Source organism: Canis lupus, chromosome 27, assembly GCF_003254725.2.
Source record: "Canis lupus dingo isolate Sandy chromosome 27, ASM325472v2, whole genome shotgun sequence".
Lineage (NCBI taxonomy): Eukaryota > Metazoa > Chordata > Mammalia > Carnivora > Canidae > Canis > Canis lupus.
The window spans coordinates 40,060,665-40,081,291 of record NC_064269.1 but is presented as its reverse complement, the minus strand read 5'-3'; the positions used below and the strand labels follow the sequence as shown (position 1 = coordinate 40,081,291).

General features: G+C 46.3%; 1 protein-coding gene across 7 annotated transcripts in view; it reads left to right on the top strand.

Annotated features, from left to right (window-relative positions):
* The first annotated feature begins 93 nt into the window (after positions 1-93).
* The window catches only part of LOC112669066 (uncharacterized), a 32,055-nt gene continuing 11,521 nt past the window's right edge, over positions 94-20,627 (top strand). For 2 of the 7 annotated variants that reach the window (XR_007406326.1, XR_004809786.2), the window contains exon 1: positions 94-20,459. The gene's annotated coding sequence lies outside the window, so the exon portion shown is untranslated. The remainder of the gene's footprint in view (positions 20,460-20,627) is intronic. The other 5 variants (XR_007406325.1, XR_004809785.2, XR_007406328.1 and 2 more) reach the window with 5 other exon arrangements.

Sequence of the window (20,627 nt, the reverse complement as noted above, 5' to 3'; positions counted from 1 at the left end):
TCATTAAGGCATAGAGGACATAGATTTTGGAATGAGACATATGTGGCACTGGGCTTCAGGTTTAAATGCCACTTACATGCTATGTGACTTTAGATAAACTGACTTAAATTCTATTAACCTCTTTTATTTACTGGTCTCCAAAAATGGAGATGATCATATTTACCTTATAGGGCTATAATGGGAGTTGGAAATGATGTAGGTAAATTGCCTGGAGCATAGCAGTATCCCATATATGGTAGCAATTGTTGTTTTGGCTTTTATTATTCCAGAGTGTACCAATGAAACATATAGTTATAAAAGGTTCAGGAAATTGAAATTGAGTCAAATGTGAACTGTGCTCAGGACAGTCTTCTGAAAAACTGAATTCCGATGCCACAAGCAATATCTTCTTTATTAATAACATTGGAGTTTAGTGGAGAGAGATCCATATCTGGTATGTCTATTTGGTGTTCCTCTGAAAGTTGTTGGTATAAGTGGTCTGTGCAGATTGATGGAACCCACATGGGGGAGGGTTGTGTTTCTCAATCACCTAGACTAGGCAAGAAATGCAAGAGCAGGAGTCCTAGGGACTTTCACTCCAGCCACACAGCAGAGTGAAGAAGAGGAAGAATCAGATCTTCTGCCCCAGATCCTGTAGCTGCTGCCTGGTCTCTAAGCCACATGGGTTCCATTCTTTACTTGGTGCGATGGAAGTTGGTTATGGCCCTGTTGTTGAGTAGAGAGAGACATGAAGAGGCAGACAGACAACAAAACATGCTCTTTGGGCATCGTAAGCCTCTAGTAGCTTTTAAGGCAAAGGACAATTTGATGAAATATCAGCAAATCAAAGACCTATGGTTTTCACTTCTTGCTCTCAGACTCCTAGAATCATTAAGGAGGAAGAGGTTGACAGAATATGATGTTGACCCCAGGTAGCTGAAAACCCACCTAGGCAAAGATCCAGATGATGGTGGCAAGAGGGACGGGAGCTCCCACAAATCACGGCCATCCACATTTCTAAGAGCAGAATCATATTCAATCAGTCCTATATTTGCCAAGCCACAGCGTACAACAAAACCTCAAAGAATCCACTTTAGATAAAAGAGCTGAGGCTACTTAAATGTCTTTCCTTCCATTTCTCTTGTTCAGAACATCATAAAATCAAGCCTGACATCTTCAGCTAATAAGGTATTTGAGGGAAAAACCCAGAAAGAAAGAACTAAGAAATCCCCAGCTACCAGTATCCTGGGACTATTCTGTTTCCAGGGCTGGATTTTCAATTATTAATTAATCACAAATTAGTAAATAACAAAAAGTAAATGATAAGAAAGTGTTATGATGTCTTCCAGTGCTTCTGAAAATGCTAAATGGCAATCTCCATTATAAACTCTCAATAAATGTAATTAAATGCCTACTACATGTCAAGTGCTCTGCTGGGCACACTGGAAGTCACAGAGAAGCACCATTTCCTCAGGTCCTCCAGGGGAACTCCGAGTCGATGGGGTATGCAGGAGACATCATGAAAAGGCCACCAGCCATAGGAGAAAGTGCCAATGTCGTGATCGGCTGGCCCCCCAACTCCAGAAGGCCACAGGACCAGAAAACACATTAGTTGGAAATCTGTTTTCTCCTTGTGGGTTTCATGACATGAGTTTCAATAAGAGAATTTTCAACTGGATATGTTATGTCTTCTAGACAGTAACAGTTTTTAAATCCCAAGGGAGGAATTTTTGAGGATGTCGAGAGAGATTATTCTTTCCTGGAATCTTTGCTCCAAGTGATGTGTATTTGGTTTTTTTTTAATATTTTATTTATCTATTCATGAGAGAGAGAGAGAGAGAGAGAGGCAGAGACACAGGCAGAGGGAGAAGCAGGCTCCATGCACCGGGAGCCCGACGTGGGATTCGATCCTGGGTCTCCAGGATCGCGCCCTGGGCCAAAGGCAGGCACTAAACCGCTGAGCCACTCAGGGATCCCTCCAAGTGATGTGTATTTGTGAGAGGAATGGACCATGATGCCTTATTCTAAGGAGTTCTTACCTGTGCCATTAAATCACTACCTGAACTGAGCATGTATACCACACTTGCATGCATGTGCAGTAGAAGCTGGACCACTGACATCTCCCACGTCCCCCAGGACCCCCCACCCTCTGCCCTGTCTCTAGGTCAAGTGGAATCTTTGACACCAGAGAACCTTCCTGGGCACAACCAGTTTGTACTGTTATTAGAATTTTTGCCTGCTAGCCTGCTAGATACGCTTAGCCTTGATGTAACCTCTGCTACATTAGTAGCACATTCTTGTGACAGTCTGGCTCTGCTCAGCCTACTCTCTGGAGTAAAGCCACCCATTCTTAAATGGGTGCCCCAAGGCTGTCTTGAAGCATTCTCTTTCTTTTTCCTCCCTTAGCTTCCCACCATCTTCTCAAAAGTCTATCTGAAAAAAAGAAATTTCTTCCCTAAACTTTCCCAAGTATTTGAAGGACTGTAGTATAAAAGAATGAGCTCTAACTTTGAGGATATACAAGTGTCTATTCAAAGCATGACTTGGCCACTTGCTAGCTGTGTGGCTTTGGGTAGACAAATTGACCTCTCTGATCCTAAGTTTCTTCATCTGCCAAATAGAGTCTCTATAAGTATTATAGGGTGCCCCACTGGCAAAGCAATTTGTACGGTGCCTGGCATATAGTAGGTGGTTGTTGCATTTAATGTACTTCCTACCCAAATTTCATTTCTTTTTACATGCCTTGCTTATACTAGCATAATTTAGTTCATAAAGTGCCCTTTTATGAGACAGCACTTTGCTAAACACTTTCCTAGGCACCATCTTGTTTACCCCTCCTGTTTTGTTTTGTTATTGTTGTTGTTTTTCTCAGAGATGCTATTTTCAACATTTTCTAGATAGATTTATCAAGGCCAGATATGAAGACTGTAAGCCAAGCTCTCAAAGGATTCCAGAAAAGGCCACCATTGTCTCTTCCATATGCTTCATAGTTACTTAGTTATCTCATTGCCGCTGTTCAGACATGTCATACAAAGGAAGACCATGTTCCTCTCCTCAAGGTTCTTCCAGTCTGGTCGGTGAGAAGAGAGAGAGAGAGAAGATATTGCACATACTTGTTGAGGGCAAGACAGTGCTTTTCTATTCTTGTTGGAGCCTCCTTCTGCAGCCACTGGCTCAACAGGCTGCTCAACTGAGTCTTCTCCATAGCAGAAGATGGCAAAGACTTCCAGGGAAGGAGGCAGGCCAAGGATAGAGCTGGCCTGCATCTCACAATGGAATGTGTGGGTCTGTTCTAGGGCACTTTCCCAAGGATCCTTTTCATAGCTATTCTACCTGTCAAAGGGGTCTATATTTCTAGGTATGAAGCTTTAAGTGAGGGAGGCAGAAAAATGGAAAGGCACAATCCTGTCCCTCAAGGAGCCAAGGTCTTCAGAAAGAACACTTTACCCAGCTCCAGAGACATGGGTACCTGTGGCAGCAGAGGGAATGGGGCAGTGAAGAAGGGGTGGGCCTGCGAGGTCTTGAAGATGAGCTTTATGTGGCCTTGGAAAAGACATCATTGCTAGAATAAAAGAAATGGCCTGAGAATCAAGGGGTGGAGATTTCCTTATTATGAACCAAGAGAAGTCTTTCTAAAATTCAGGCTATGGTGAGTAGAAAAGTGAAGGGAGAGAGGACAGCATGAAGGTAAAAGAGATGCTCCAATATGTTGTCAAAAACGTGGCAGGTCTGTTAAGTGACTTGGTAGGATCTTGGTGACAAAGTAAAGTAGCGATTTAGAGAAATAAAAAACAAAAACAAAACAAAACAAACAAACAAAAAAAAAACGTGGGCTCTAGACCCAAATTCAAGTCCTGATTGTCGGTGTTGCCACAGAATATGTCTCCTATGATTCATAGAGGTGAGGGCACTACTTCAAGGGTGCTGGTGAGAAAGAAAGGTGGATGCAGCAACTTCCCCTACAGGCAGGCTCCATGCCCCTCTCTGCAGTCCCCACTGCTTTCCTTTGGCTCAGGGCCCCACGGATATGGTCCCACTTGTCACGAGAGAGGTTTGGAGGAGCAAGTCCTCTGACCTTCCAGAAGGAAGCATCCTTCTCCCATGGTGGGAACATAGGCCCTAACTAGCTGGGCCTGTGGGCCAAGATGGGGTGGAGGGTGGCCACATCCCAGCCTGCGAATCCCCACCTGGTCACCCTCTACTGTGGGACACTAGCCCCTTGGAGTTTGCCTCCAGATGATCTTTGCCATTTCTGGAGCTGTGGGATCCAGCCAGGTATAGTTTTCCTCCCCTGCGGCCTGACCTAGTTCTAGTTAAAAAGTATTTAGATTTCTCATGGAAAAGAAAAACAACAAATCAAACATTATATTCCTTTCCTGCATTTTTTAAAATTTTAAAACAATCATTTAGGGGCGCCTGGGTGGCTCAGTCGGTTAAGCATTTGCCTTCAGCTCAGATCATCATCTCAAGGTCCTAGGATCTAGTCCCACATCAGGCTTCCTACTCTGTGGGGAGTCTGCTTCTCCCTCTGCCTCTGCCTGCTGCTCCCCCAGCTTGTGCTCCCTCATTCTCTCTGTCAAATAAATGAAATCTTAAAAAAACAACAACAACCAAACAATCCTTTAAGTGAGCTTCTCATTTTCTGAATGGTAAACTGAGCCACAGAGAAGAATACCAGCATGCTATTATCCCACAGTGAATCAGGATCAGAGCATTGGCATGCTGAGCTCCAGCTCTAGACCAGCAATGTGCCTATGAAGCACCAGAGCCTGTTATAAGTAGGTGCTCTGGATCCACCAAGTGGGAGTCAGGTGGAGAAAGCCTGAGCTGGGGCCCTGGGCTTCCCTGTTCTCAAAGTCCCAGGGCCTTCTGACACCAAGGAGAGGGGCCCAGGGACTGCACTTGAGCGTCTTTGCCCTAGACGGGAGATGCTCCACCTCCTCTGTTCCTTTTCCTCTCTTGACAGAGTGTTTTTCTCAGAGGTTCCCCTCTCTGCCCTGCTCAAGCGTGGCCTGGACACAGTCTCGTGGCACCCTGTGAAAACCCCTGCTCCAGCCACCTGTCACTGCCATAGCCAGCCTATTGATGGGGTCCAGGCTGACGAGCTTCCTGTGTGGCCAAGAGAGGACCACTTGGAGGGCTCCAGGACATGTGAGCTAGGCCACAGACTCAGTCTCAGAGACAGGTGCTTTGGGTCCTGCCCCCCTCTTCTCTTCTTCCCTGACGGCTGTTTGCAACAAGCCTGAGCCAGAAAGTCCTGCTGTCCTGTAACCTCTCTGCTGGGCACAATTCGTTTGGGCTTCTTTTCCTTCTGCTTCTGCCTTCACCTCTCCACCTCTCATACTGGTCTTCCCGACTCTAGCTCCCTGAGCTCTCTTGCTCTGTCTCCCGATCTCCTGTCTGATCTCACTCCACTGAGATCCCCAGCATCCAGCCTGCCAGATCGGAGCTAGAAGGCTGTGACTAATGTGCTTGAAGGTGAGTCATCTGCTAAATATAAAAACCCACTCACTCCTTGGATGCCAAAGATTCTGAGAGGCTCTGTGTCCTTCCCACCCAAACCCATCCTTCCTCAGGGGGCCAGGAGAAGTTTATTTGTGAACAGCAAACAAATAAACACCGAAGAGCAGCAACAGCAGCATTATCTCAGTGCCCTTTGGCTCTCTCCTGAGGATCTCTGAAGGCAGTGAATTTCCTGGGTCCCTCCAGCTCCTCTAGCAGGAAGGAGTTGAGTTAGGAAGACAGTGCCTCTGCCCCACCTCCATGGATTTATGAAGAAGGCAAAATTTATCTTCAGGATTTGCTTTCTCCTCTTTCTGCCCTGTCCTTATTCAGGAGACCCCAAACTGCCCATCCTCTTGCAAAGGTAAAGATAAGGCTTGTAAATACATATGCATCTTACAGGAATTAGGTGATGCTTACCCATGCACGAATGAATAGGTAATGGAGGGGTTCAGGTATGGGGCCCCACTGTTGGATGGGTGCCCTCCCATAGTGTCACTCTGTTACCCTCTGCAGGTTGCTTTCTACTTAGCCTGACTGCAATGGTTCTCTGTCATCCTTGGAATATGAGTCCTTGTAGTATATGTATTAAATATCACATGCATATTTAATACTGGATACTCTTGGCAGTTACTTTGTGTCAGGTACCATGCCTAACATCTTACATGGAGAGTTTCAATTAATTTTATCAATCCTATAAGTCTATCATTATTCTCAATTTACAGATGAGGAAACCAAAGTTTGGAAAGATGAAAACAATTATCTATAGGCCCAGTAATAGATTTAGAACCATGATTTAAACCAGTACTTTATACTTTACCTCTAAGCTGAACTAGTAATTTTCAAACTTTCTTTGATGCCAACCCATAGTAGGAAAAATATTTTATGTCATGATGCCATGAATACACGCATACACATATACATGTATATATGTACATGTGTGTATATCTGCACACACATGCATATGAGACAAATGTCTGAGGAAACAACACTCTTACTGTTTTCTGATTCTATTCTTTGCTATTCTATTCTACTCAGTTTCTGTTGTGGTCTAATTTTATTTTTAAAATTATGCAGCCCACCAGATTGTTTTCATGTCCTTCTATAGGTCATTATCTGCAGTTTGAAAAACACTGGGCTGAACCATACTTAAACCATAGTAATTGTTCAACGGGAGAGTGTCTGGGAAGCCAAGTTCCAGTCATAGGACAGTAGCTAAAGTCTGTGACATTAGGCAGGTGTCTTCACTTCCCGGGCCTCATCTTCCTAAAGCCTGATGTGAAATGGCATTTTACAGAATGGCCCAGGAGGCCCAGCTCATGCTTTTCTTTAATTGCCTCAAACCCTCTGCTTATATCACTTTCTGTGAAAGACGAGTGGGCACCTCCCTGGGCATCTATCTCCCGTGTATCTCATCTGTGCACTGGGAGATACTGACTGATGGCCTGGCAGGTCTTCACTCTTGCTTTGGTGATGCGCTTGATCACTGTGGTGTGGAATAGAGAAAATACAGTTTCCACCTGTCTGTGAGTTGTGATCTGAAATGAAACAGCACATTTTTCTCATGCAAAATGTGAATCTGATTCCCCTTCTGTCTTTATATGTGTCTGCTGTTTGGTATCTTTCTTAGGCTTTCTGAAAGGCAGAGGAAAGACCATACCAGTGGAGACTGGGAAGTGTGAGTTGTCAGGAGGGAGACAGACAAAGAGAAAGAACTGCAATAAATCAGATAAACCAGAATGGTGTGTCTGGACTCAAAAAGACTGGGTCCTGATCTCCCTGTGGCCACTAGTGGCTGTGTGACCTTGGACATGACACCTGTCCTTTTTGGGCATATCATTGGATGTGAAGACCTTGCATAAGGTTTCATCCAGCTAGATATTCTAGAATTATGAGTTCACACCTTGAGGTAGGGAGGAGAGAGAGCCAAGCCCTTGGGTGATGCTTCCCATAAGTGGCCAATCCAGGAAACTCCTGATGATGAGAATTGCTTAGGTCTTAATAACTAAAATACCCTGTCATTCTTCTGTTGGCTTCACTCAAAGGGTGTTTATCTCATTCCAATGAGTTTCAGACTTCCAAATTGGCTGCCTGTTGTAGGTGTGCTCCTTTGTGGACAGGTTGCATGCCTGTGCCAAGTGCCATCGAGTAACTAGAGCAGATCAGCACACAGGCATCTCCCATCCTGTAGATTAAACTTTTGGGGAGACGTGATTTGTTTGGGTCCCAGGCTCATTGGTTGCTCTGGCCTATGGGTGATGGTCTACAGAGGCATCTGTAGCTGAGGCCAGGCCAGCTCAATTCTGGGATAGGCTGGTTTATACACAGGCCCTCATGTCTCTGACTCTGGGATGAAGACCCTGTGGGGTTGGTATGCCGCCCCCACTTCTGTGCATCCCAGCTGGCCCTGTGGCTAGGAAGAAGTGCTCTCCCCTGGAACCTGGCCCCCAGGGGGTGGTATTGGCACCAACATCCCTGCAATAACTTGCACCCCACCACCCTGAGACCCAGCGTCACTGACAAGGATACCATTGGCATGCACTCTCTGGAGGCTGTGCTCTGCACTCACCCTTCCCCTCTCTGGTGAGGACACTCAGGCCAGTAGGTCTGTGTCTTTCGGCCCTCTGCACTGTTATCAGACAGGGAACATCCTGGGGGTGATTGGCAGGCCCTGAAGCACAGGACGCAGAGCTCCTTTTACCTGCATCGAGGTGCATAGTTCCTCCCTTCCTGGCAGCCTCCCCAGGAGAGAACTGGGCTCTCCAACTGGCTATGGAATCTACACACTGAAAGAGACTTTCAAGGGTCACCTTGATCCCCTGCCCAGAGGAAGACACAGACCTATTTGATGACCACAGCCTCTGAGGCCAGAGGAGGACAAGCTGCTGCCCTTGTGTGGGGACTCCCACAGGCAGGGAGGCAGCAGCTGAGGCCTCCTGGGCAGGCCTCTCCCATTTGCATTCTCTCCCTCTCTTCCCCCAGCAGGGGATGCTGCCTCTGCCTCTATCAGGGGCAGAGAGTCCTCTGGCTCCCCTTGAAGAGGCAAGAGGAGGAACATCCCAGCATTGCCACACTCCCCAGCAAAGACAGTCTGCATTTCTAGGTGCCCCTAACAACTACTTTGTCAAAAATGAGCCACAAATGTCCAGCTTCTTTGCTCAGCCAACATTCATGGAGCACCTACTCTGCGCCAAGCACTTCCCCATCCTTAAAATGCATGGCGCACAGCAGCTGGATCCGGTTTATCTCAGGATCCCATTTATCTGCAGGCCAGGAGGAAGGGTACCTGTAGGCTCCTGCCCATCCGATGATGGTGCATGGCAAAACACATAGATGCTGCCTCCCCTTCTTCCTCTGCCCCAGTTGGTTAGGGAGAAGAGTGCTGTGCCCTGCTCTGAGGAACTGCTGATGAACTCTGAGTGCCCAGGGAAAAAGGAACATCTGCCTGAAAAATGTTTCCTACAATTGCAACAAGAGAAGGAGATGCAATTTTTTGGCTTGAGCCGGGTTCAGTGCAGATATGGCAGGTAAAGAACGTGGGGCACTGTCTTCTCAGAAAGAGAGGGGTCCATCACTCAGCTCGTGGGAAGACACAGGTCTGTTGCTTCCTGGCCAGGCCTGGTGTGAGCCCCATCCCCACTGGGTCTCCTGGGGACGTGAGCCTGGCTGCTAGCACTACAGGCAGTGAGAGGATGGAGAACTACCCAGTGCAGGACGCAAGCCTTGGTAGCTCCTGGCTCCTGCGTACACTGCTCTGTCCCTGGATGCTCAGTGCCTGTTGCTCCAGGATGTACACTTTTGCTGCTTCCCCACAGTGCCTGGTGTGGGGATTCTGCTTAGCCCAGTTAACTCCTGTTGCCTTGAATCAACATGAATGAGGGGCTGAGGAGGAAAGGCAAAAGAAAAAGCAAAAAAAAAAAAAAAAAAAAAAAAGCCTAGGATTTGTCTCATAGAAACTTATGTTAGTCTTTACAAAACCTTTGTAAGCAGAAGGTGAAGCAAAGTTGATGTAATTTTTAAGCCCACACTCTTGATTTCTTCCTGTCTTGGGCCTTTCCATTTCAGACCCACACAGAGCACACTAGCTTGCCTCTCACAGAGCTGGCTGAAGGGTAAAGGGATAGTCACCGCCACCCACTTTATAGATGACACAAAGGGCCACCAGAAGCACCTGAACCTGTGTATTTCTCCCCACCCTTGCTGCCAGGGATCAGGAGATGGATGGAGGTGCATCCCCTCACATCTCAGCCTTTGGTAATGAAGTCCAGTAGCGCTGGAGGCAGAGCGCCCATGCGTGGTCAGCACTGGGCAGGCACCTCACCTCAGCTCTGCAATGGGGATGAAGCCATGCAAACTCTGTAGACTTGTGAGGACTAAATGAGAGGAGGAATGTTTGATGGTTGGTACAGTTCTTTCTGGCTGTTTATCTATCCTGGAGTTCCATCACCTTCTCCATACTGCCAGACTTTGCTCCTTCTCCAAAGTCCTGATCACCCCAGGATTCCTGGTCTTGTGGAGAAAACAGCAGGAACTTTGAAGCCAGGCCACCCTGTGTTTGAGTCCTAGCTCAGTCACGTACCGGGTATGTGATTTTGGGCAAACTCACCACTCTGACCCTCAGTCTCTTCATCTGTATAGTACTAATACCCCCTCTCCAAAGTGCCTTGAGGATCAGGTAAGGCAAGGAGTATTCACAAGCATGGGACAACCTGGCCCTGCTCAGCCTTAACCCCAAACACACTCATGGGCACATGTTAAGTTTCTCCTCCTTTCTCAACTCCTCAGACTGGCTTCTGCACATCAGCAGTTTTCTAGCTTGGAATATTTGGAGAGTGGAATGTGAGAAGGTGACTCCAAGGTGATACTGCCTGGGATCAGAACACAGAGGGGGCTCAGAACCTTTAGTTTGAGGTTCTCCACTGCAGAGGTAGCAGAAGGGAGGCTAGAGTGAGGTCATAGGACTGCCGATATATATGCCTTTGTTCACTTGGTACATCTCTAGTGATCTCTGAGTTAGACGTATCTTGGCAGATCCATTTAGTATTCTGTTCAGCCTGGAAGCCCAAGGTGCCTTTGGAGCTGCAGAACTGGCTGGCTGACTCCAAGGACGCACCTGCCCTCTAATGGTGAGAAAGGGAAAGGCATGGCAGCCCCAGGCTAAGCTCGCCTACCAAGGAGCCCGCCAGACCTGAGATACTGCAGGTGATGATGTGTGTGGTCACCTGCAACACCAGGCAGCACAGATCCAAACTAGCCTAACACGTGGAGGTCAGTCCCTGGACACACTCCAGGCCCCAGATCTGGGGTTCCACCCACTGATGCATTTATTCATTCCTTCAACACATTTCTATGGAGTGTCTCCTATGGGTGGGGAGGATGGTGGTTCTAGGTGGTAGGGAGATAATAGTGATCAAGACAAGCAAGTCCACCCACTCAGAGTTTTCATTCTAGTGAGTATGCTGTTTGTTGGGCAGGAGTGGAAGCTCTTCTTAACTCTCCCCTTGTCTCAGAGTCAAGAAATCAGCAGACACCAACTAGGCACCTGATTCATGCCAGCATCTCTCATGTCTGTTTCTTTTCATAAAAAATAGTATCAGCAATTAAATGACACAATATAATAGAAGGAGCACTGAACAGACAGTTGGTTGGACTGAGTCTGAACTCTGATGCCTCCACTTACTAGTCGTATGATCTTGGGCTCCTTATTTAAACCCCAGCTTGGCCTGTTACCTCCCAGCAGTATGCCAGGAGCTCATGAGCCAGTGATTGACTAGAGCACATGGTCCATTGGGCTCTCCAGTGATGGGGTGGGGGGTGCCATAACATCAACCTACCCTGTGGCTGGGGATGCTGCAGTGCCTTTCACCTGGCATTTGGAAGGAGCAATCAAAGATTCTTTGTTTTATCATTAAAAGAAGGAAATAAATTCATAAATATTAATTTGATACAATTTGTTTAGTTTCACCATGCACCAGTATTTCAGTTCTCTGCTGCTGTGTAATGAACCACCCCAAAACTTAGTGGCTTAACACAACTGTGCATTATTACGTCTCATGATTTCTGTGGGTTGATCAGACTCAATTAGACAGCTTTTCCACTTTACATGATTGCTGCTGGAGCTGGAATGTCCAAAGTGGCTTTTTCATGCACCTGTCTGGCACTTCTGCTGGAATGGCTGGCTCAGCACTGGGGAAGGGAGGGCCTGATCAGGCATCTGTCTCTTCATAGTGTCTCCAGTGGGTACCTGGCTTTGTGGTGGATCAGGGATCCCAGAGCTTTACAAGAGGCTGAGCCCCAGTGCACAAGTTCTTATCAAAACTCTGATTGCACTGCATTTTCCAGAAGAAGTCATGAGTTCCTGCTTCCTAAAGCAGTGTGGCTGTGTCTTCAGTAGTTTTGGGAATCAGAGCGCATTTTGCTGCTACTGTCCTTCCCAGGAATGACTTCGAATTGGGAAATTGGATGGCTCCATAATCTGGTGTGGCAGGAAATAATATCAGCCCAGCAGGATCACGCCTTCATTTCTTTGAGCAGCAGTCATCCCAGCAAAGAAGCTGTCTACACACTGAGAAACCTGTAAATTTCCTCATTTATTTATCCTTTCCTATTTGTCATCAGTGAGAGAATTGGTGGCATTGGAGGGATAGGACATAATGGCACTAAGGTTTTTGTGAGAGTCAGCATATCCAATTTAAGGTCACTGCGTTCTAGACACAAACTCTAAAAAATAATTTCCAGCTGCTAAGTCTTAGTTTGTTTTTTTCCCCTATTTCTATCTCCAGTGTAGAGGTGGGTTAATCATACCCCTCAGGTCATTAAACTGCCCTTGTCTTGTTTTACTAATATTTTTATGTATGTGTGTATGTATTTTCTTTGATTTTCATTCCCACTCTCCATCCCCTTGCAGGCAAACATTCTAAGGCACCTAATTGTGTCTTTGTGCACATTCTTCCAACCGATGCATTCCTCTTTTGTTGGCATATAGGTTTAATTTACCTAACCAGGGTTATGTTATCAATCTAATTTTGCTTTTTATTTTTTTCCCTCAGTATCATGGTTTGTAAGTCCATCCATGTAGCTCCATATTCTTCTATTTGGCTGTTTCTTGGTGTGTACTCACCTAGTGCCCTCCTCCCTCCTTCCATTCTGCTTGGCCCTTCCCAGCAGTGGACTCCAGGATCGCCTCAGCTCCCACCTGTGAGTATCACCTCTGGGCACATCCTCAGTGGACCTCATGGGCATTTCTTTAGGCTCTTGTGCAGAAGCAGAATTGCCAGTACAGAGAAGGTGTTTATACATCTGTGATGAGATAGTACCAGTGCTTTTCTGAGTGAATGCCCTGGACTCACTTCCAGCAGCAGTGCTAAAGGGCAGATCCTCGGTTTGCAGTCCAGCCCTAGCATTAGCCATAGCAAGAAGATGCAGGCAAAGCCCCTGCTCACAAGGATCCCGTGGCATTACTCCCCAGTGCATCCTAGACACAGGCGCTTGTGGACTTGGGTCTTCGGATTTCACCCCTGGAAGTCTGACTGGGCCCTGGGCAGACCCAGGCCACAGCCATCTGCCTTGGCACCCATGCCTTGTCCACCTGCCCTCTATATGTCAAAGATCTATGCCATGGCAACACACCAAAGCATCTGGGACTGGATTTACTCAGAGAGGAACTCAATGCAGATGAGAGATCTCATCTCCCCAGGGTTACCTAACACATCTCTGGGCTAGCCAGGTGCAGTTCCATAGGTAGTTGCTGGAACACAGTCATTGGCAATAAGTACTTTGTTTTACCATTGGTAGTGAGTCTGAAAAGCCAACTTCTTGTTTGGTTAGTATAGAGTAAACAATGTGACTTTAATGAAATGACCCAATGCCAACCAGATCACCTATTTTACAAACTCTTCACTTCCCAAGAAAAGACACTAAGATCCAGACAAACGATCTTCCAAAGATGGTTGGGTAGTTGAGAGATAGAGCTGAGGCCAGAACCCAGGGACCAAGTTATCCAATCTCCATCCTAACCATTGCCCTAGTTCCTTCTACATGTCAGGGACCCCAAATCCACAGTCTTCAACTCTGTTCCATGAGCTTGAACTCCTTCCTTCACCAGCTCAGTCTTGAAAAAGACAAAGAAATACTAAAGTGGGCTTATTGATGGCATTTCTTCCCTCTCCAATCCAGTAAACAGTAAAATGAGACAGGAATAAATAAAGAGGGAGGAGAAGAAAATAACAGAGCTATTTCTCAAGAGTGAATAGTAGGGTATGGAATAAGGGAATAATATCCTATGAGAATTCTAAGCCAGTGGGTGTTTCCCCCCATTTTCCAGATGGAGAAGCAGAATCAGAGAGGCACCCAAGGAGTAACTGTGAAGAAATATAACTGATTATTTAGCAAAGAGATCTAAAACTATACACACAGTTCCACATTATCCTGTTCACAAGAGTCACCAAAATAGGTTTTATTTCTTTGTAAATGTCTTTTCCTTGTGGCTCAAAGCTATAATTCCCAATATCTTCATATTATATCTTCATTCTTTGATCCAACATTCCCTGAGAATAATAACCATAGTAGTGGTTTCAAAAACTGTTAAATAATATTTACATACCCTTGTAAAATTGACAAAGTTGGACACAGGATGCTGCTTGAGAAAAATCTTAATTCTGTACAAGTAATTAATTGGGAAGGATGGTAGGATTTGAAGATGAGGGGATAAGTTCTGGAAATAAGTAAACAAATACCTAATTGGACATGATCAAGGGGAAGTCTGCTGTTCTACATTACAATACCTTGGAATGTCCTCAGAAACTTCCTTTGCAAATTAGGATAGGTTGGAGGAGGAGAGGATTTCAGAATTTTGAGCTCATTTGCTCTCTACACAGTAAGAGGAATGTTAGAAAGAATGAGTGCTTTCTTTGTAATCCTAAGCCACACTAAGCAATAGCTTTGTGAATGGGGTCATTCTATTCCATTCCAGAGAACGCTTTGAAGGGAACATGACACATAAACATCCATGGCATCCATGTCCAGGACTGCACCAGTGGACAGCGTCCCTGGCTCTGCAAGCCAGCACTTGATGGCCCCCACCTGATCCCATGCCTTGGAGAGATTTTTTTATTTTTGAATTCATACACTGTAAAATTCACCCTTTTAATAATGTGCGATTTGGCAGTTTTGAGTATATTCAGAGTTATGGGCCTTCCATCACTATTGAATTCCAGAACACTTTCATCACTCCAAAAAGAAACCTTATACCTGCTAGCAGTTGCTCTTAGTTCTCCCCTTCTTCTGCCCTCCAGTGCCTGGAAACCACTAATTTACTTTCTAACTCTCTAGATCTGTTTATTTTGGACATTTCATATAAATGGAATCACACGAAATGTGGCCTTTTGTGATTGTCTTCTTTCATTCAGGGTAATGCTTTCAGGGCTTATCCATATTGTAGGTTGAATCACTACTACATTCATTTTTATGGGTGAATGATATTCCGTGGTGTGGATATGCCTACTGTATTTCATTTATCTGTTCATCAGTTGATGCACTCAGAGAGGATTTTAGTACTAATCTGAGCTAAACTTGAAACCTATAGGCAATGAGTAACTTTTTCTATTTCCTGAGCAGGCTGCTAACATGACAAAATCATTGATTTCGGAAGATATCTGTGGTGGGTTGGCCTGTGAAGATCAGATGTACAGTGAGGCAGAAATGAGCACGGTGGAATTTGGAGCTTATTCTACTAAAGAAGAGAGAAAGGCCAAGGTCACCCAAGGAATCTTTGTGCAAGGAGTAAACCTGAACTCTCTCTCTCTCTCCATCTCTGACCATAAAGCCACAGGCTTATAAGAGCAGCTCATTCTGGTGGGGGAGCACTCAGCAGTGGTTTCAATCTTGTCTCATAAGTCTCTTGGAAGCTCTGTTGAAAATCATCCTACCACACTCCTTCCTGGAATGCGCATGACTGATAATTGCCTTATGCACAATTATCTGCCAAACCCCGTTGTTAATGAAATGAATGATTTAGTTATCCTTGTTGGTAATGGCCCACATTGTACAAGGACCTATTACTGCATCTGTGAGGCTGGCAGGAATGCCCTGCCAAGGCACCTGTAAGAGATTCTTACAATAAGCTCTCTCAGCTCAAGCTTGTTTGGGGAAGGAGGCTGCCTGAGGCCATGGGTACAGCCTCCAGCCTGTACACCCCCCACATGTGTCAAAGCTGGAAACATCTAGGGACAAAGTGAGAAACCAGGCCAAAGTGCAGCAACGTTTGCCAATTTTGACCTGCAAAGCCTGGGGCTGCTTCTTGTCAGCACGTGGGAAGGGACATGTTAAAGGACTGTGGTGACATGTCAGGTTCCCTGAGGTCCAGGGAGATGCTCACCTGGCTGGTGGACATGGGCATCTCCACCCATATTGGTACATCCTAAACCCCTCCTCACATCATGCCCACTGAAGATCTTCCTTCCCTCCTCCCCAGTTTGTCCTGTAGTGTGGGGCTTCTATTCCTTTCCCTACCCCTGTTCCTGGTACTGCACACTCCAAACTTCCTAGATTTCCCTGGCAAGGGAAGCAAGGCAGAGCATCAGAAAGAAAAGTAGACAAAAAATAGGAATGGTTGGGGCAACCCCATGTTTGCTGGTCAGGGCAAATATGTACAGACAGAAATAAAGTTACTTGGCTCACACCATGTTTAATACACCTGTGTGGGCACATGTGCATGCGTGCGCGCATGCGCACACACACACACACAAACACACACACTTTCCTTTCATCTTGTCTTTAGGAATTTTCCACTTAGGAGAGATCCTCAAGTTTGGAGCTAGGCACTCCGAGTTATGATGGAGAGATGTAGCTCAGCTAGGCATGCATACCCGTATGGGGCTTTCATGAAGTTAGCAGAACCAGGCAAGCTGGGTAGTAGAGGCTGTGTGGGCAATGGTGCAGGAGCAATGGCCTGACTCTGGCCACTGAACCCACAGTGGTATGTAACAGTTGCTCAAAGACTGCTTGCATTCCTAGTTATTTATTTTGACAGCCTCTTGCATGCCGCTCGAAAAATGTTGTCAACTTACAACAGTATTAATGTTACAACAGTATTAATGAAACAAAAGGCTAAACTAAATTATCTCATTCATTTGGGGAATATAAATAATAGTGAAAGGGAATATAAGGGAAGGGAGAAGAAATGTGTGGGAAATATCAGAAAGGGAGACAGAACGTAAAGACTGCTAACTCTGGGAAACGAACTAGGGGTGGTAGAAGGGGAGGAGGGCGGGGGGTGGGAGTGAATGGGTGACGGGCACTGGGGATTATTCAGTATGTTAGTAAATTGAACACCAATAAAAAATAAATTTAAAAAAATAAATAAATAAATTATCATGAGAGGAGCATAACGTATGAAGAATATAATAAAATTAGAAGTAAGATCAACACTGGGAAATGCCTCTTTTGTGGCTGGAATTTAGTCCTGTGAAGCACAGCCCTTCCTGCTTTTGATAGTGAGAAGGTATCACCCAGGGTCCTGGGAGGGATAGTGTATGGAGGCAGAGGGTGGTGCTTTTGATAGTGGCCTTGCAGTGGAGAAAGAAAAGGTCTCACGACTGCTTCTGGGGGCACTCCTCACAGAAGATAGGGGTGAGAGTATGCCAGCTCTCCTGTCAGCACAAACAGCAAAGTATTGCTGCCCAAATTATCCAACTGGAGCTGAGGGTAACATTCACATTATCTATAGTGGTCATTTTCAATGTTTTATAAAAACCAGTGATACTCTTCTATTCCAATAAAATCTTGTGCAAGCTCTCCCCAGAGAGGGGGGCAAGAAAAAGGGACAGAGGGAGGAGGAGGAGGAAGAAGAGGAGGAAGTAAGAAGAGGAGAGGGAGAGGGAGAGAGAGAGAGAGAGATTGACAGAAGAGAGGAAAGAACCTTCTTCAGTTCACATTGGAGAGGACCTGGCCATTTTTTCAGCACAACAATGTTTGCTAATTTTGACCTGCAAAGCCTGGGGCTGCTTCTTGTCAGCACATGGGAAGGGACATACTAAAGGACTGTGGTGACATGTCAGGTCACCTCCCCAGACAGAGGTGGCTGAAGTGCCCCTACTTTGATCCCAAGGGTCTGGAAATCCCTGGTCTGATCTAGGTGGATGGATGGGCATTAGGAGGTAAGGAAGGAAGGACAGGAGAGAAGAAAGGGGAGAAAGGGAAGGAAGGAGGCTTCTATTGCTACTTGCACAGGGTTATTATGAAAATCAAAAGGAGAATTTGTATTTTGAGTCTGATAAATTGGAGTTTCCTTTTCCTCAAGGCACACTTTGAGTCTTCCCATCTCAATAAAACAAGCCGTGGTACACCAAGACACTTGAAGGGACAGTATAACACACTTGTTAAGTGTATGGGCTCTGGAGCCATACTGCCTCGCTTGAATCCTGACCCTGCTACTTAGGAGCTGTGTGATATTGGACAAGCTATTTAACCTTTTTGTGCCTTAGTTTCCCCATTAGTAAAAGGCAATGTTGATAGTATCTACTTGGTGGGGTCATGATGATCCTCCCTGTCAGTGTGTATATGGTGTTTAGAAGAGTGGTTGGCATATGGTAAGGGCTTACTTACTTAGTGGGAGCTATTGTTACTGTATAGGTATGTAAGTATAATATTCTTTGTAAATGCTGGGTCCTACACATAAAATTTCTAGCCCTCTGCTATCAGATAGGCATCCTGCCTCACCTCAGCGCTCCGGACAACCCCAGAGGTGGCTCAGCTCACTCAGCACTCAGAGCAGCTAGGGCACTGTGAGCATGATGGGTCATAGGGTGAGGAAGGAGCAAGAGAGTTTAATGCCCTTTATTATTTTGCTTGATGCGGAAGGAATCTGAGTGGGTATTCAGCCACAATCTTATTAGACTGTTGTAGGATATGGAAAGACAAGCCTTGCCCTAGTCTTTATGATCTATAAACCCCAAGGGCATTAAAGGAGGAGGGCATGGTGGAAGACCAGTGGACTCCTCGCTCAAAGTAGATTTATGCTGAGCTCAAAAAAGGCACGAGGCTATAGTGTCTCTTGCCTAAAATTCATAGTTTTATTCTCTTGATGCCACCTGCTTCCCAGAGATAAGGCAGTGACATGACATCTCAGGTCCTATGCAAAGGATTTTCCAAGGGTATCCCCCAACCACTGTAAGGAGATCCATGTGTAAGAGGTTTTATGATGACCACAACTTTAGGTATCTTGTTTCCATCTGCCTGGCATTGCCTCTAGGGCTCCCATTAGTCTGTTAAATGCAGAGGGGGTCATTTCCCACAGGGAACTTACCATTTACTCTGGACCATTGAACTCACAGGCTAACCTCCATGGTACAGACAGTATCTGTCATGGTCAGAGGGATGATGAATGGGGGCCTCTGTGGAAGAGGAAGGAAGAGTATGCCTTAAATGGGGAAAATGGAGGTGGAAGAGGAAGTATGGCCTCATTAGAGAAGTAGAAATGGGTCTGGGTGGGCCAGGGAGAATGAGGAGACCAGATTGATGGCAGCCTCAGAAGTAGCACATGGACCTAAAGACGCAAGGGTCCAGCAGGAGTAGGAGTAGCCTGCAAGTCCCAGCTGGGTCATTTTGACTTGATTCTATAGGAAATGCCATGTGATATATGACTGAGAAGGACTTGTCTTCTGGCAGAAACCCAGCTAAGAAACATTCCCAGGCAGGAGAAGGGCAGGGGCAGTGTGAAGGTCTGTAACAGCTTGCATGAGTGTACAGGCATACAGCTGAGTGTGTGTGGCCAGACACATCTCTAAACCAAATCCTCCTGGTGGGGATTATGCATTACTTTCTCTAGTTCTTCAAGTCCCTTAATCCTCCGGGCCCTGAGCATGGATAATCTACGGCTTACATAGACATGATTTTTCACAAGCTTTTGCACAGTGTACTGTTTGCTGGAGGAGAAACTGAGGCTCTATGTTTTAAAAAGCGTGGTTCTGGGATCCCTGGGTGGCGCAGCAGTTTGGCGCCTGCCTTTGGCCCAGGGCGTGATCCTGGAGACCCGGGATCGAATCCCACATCGGGCTCCCGATGCATGGAGCCTGCTTCTCCCTCTGCCTGTGTCTCTGCCTCTCTCTCTCTCTCTGTGACTATCATAAATAAATAAAAATTAAAAAAATAAAATAAAAATAAAAAGCGTGGTTCTAGGCGTGGCCCCAGACATGGGCTGCTGGCTTATCATTCAGGGATCTGGCTTCTAAACTTGGTTTTCCCATATCTGATCAAGTGAAGGAAGGACGTACCTAATTGCTTCCTTTAGGCACAGGTTGATAGAGGAGAGGTTGGGAATCCCAATTTCCCTGTGCTCCTTCAGCTTATACTGGTGAGTGGAGAGCAGGCTAAGAAAGCCTGCTCTCCTTAATCCTTGTCCATGTATCCACATGGGACAGAGGGAAGAAGAAAGCAAACCTGAGCAGAGAAGGCATGGCCAAAATGCTGGAGGAGGCATGATGTCCCATGCACACCTTCTTCTCCGAGAGGATTGCCTGTGCTAAGAATGAAGAGTGCAGGGCACGGGTGATGGGGATGCAAAAAGGACCAGTGATCTGACGGTCTGCCTCCATGTGGGCACTGTCCATCTGTGAGTTTCTACCCACCCTCTCCAAGCCCCAACCTCTGTTCTTTGCCCTCTGAATTTCTTCTTTCCACCTGGGCTGTCTTTTGTTCTCTTTCTCCCTGAGGCTATGACAGTGGCAGGGTGCCCAGCCAGGACATGGACATCAGCCATGGTTCTAAGTTCTCTGCAAGTGTGTGAGTGTGTGTGTAGGGGCTGGGGATGGGGCTGGAGGTCATTCACAGATCAGAGCACAGGAGGGGAGAGAGAGCTCCTGAGGGTAGGACTGCTGGTCATTCACACCCTACGCCCTGGAGCCCTGAGGACCTGTCACTCGGACCCACCACCAGCCAGAGCAGCATCAGTCACTGACCAGAGGAGCCCAGAAGCCACAGGAGTAAGTTAAGCCCTGGAGGGACTGGGTGTGACTGGGCTCAGTGAGGGGCAGGAGAAGCCAGGGATGTCCAGAAGGAGCAGGCATCATGGAGCCAGAGAAGGGGGAGCAGCAGAGCTTTCTGTACCCCTCTCCCTTGCTCACTGCACAATATCCACATCTCTTACCCTT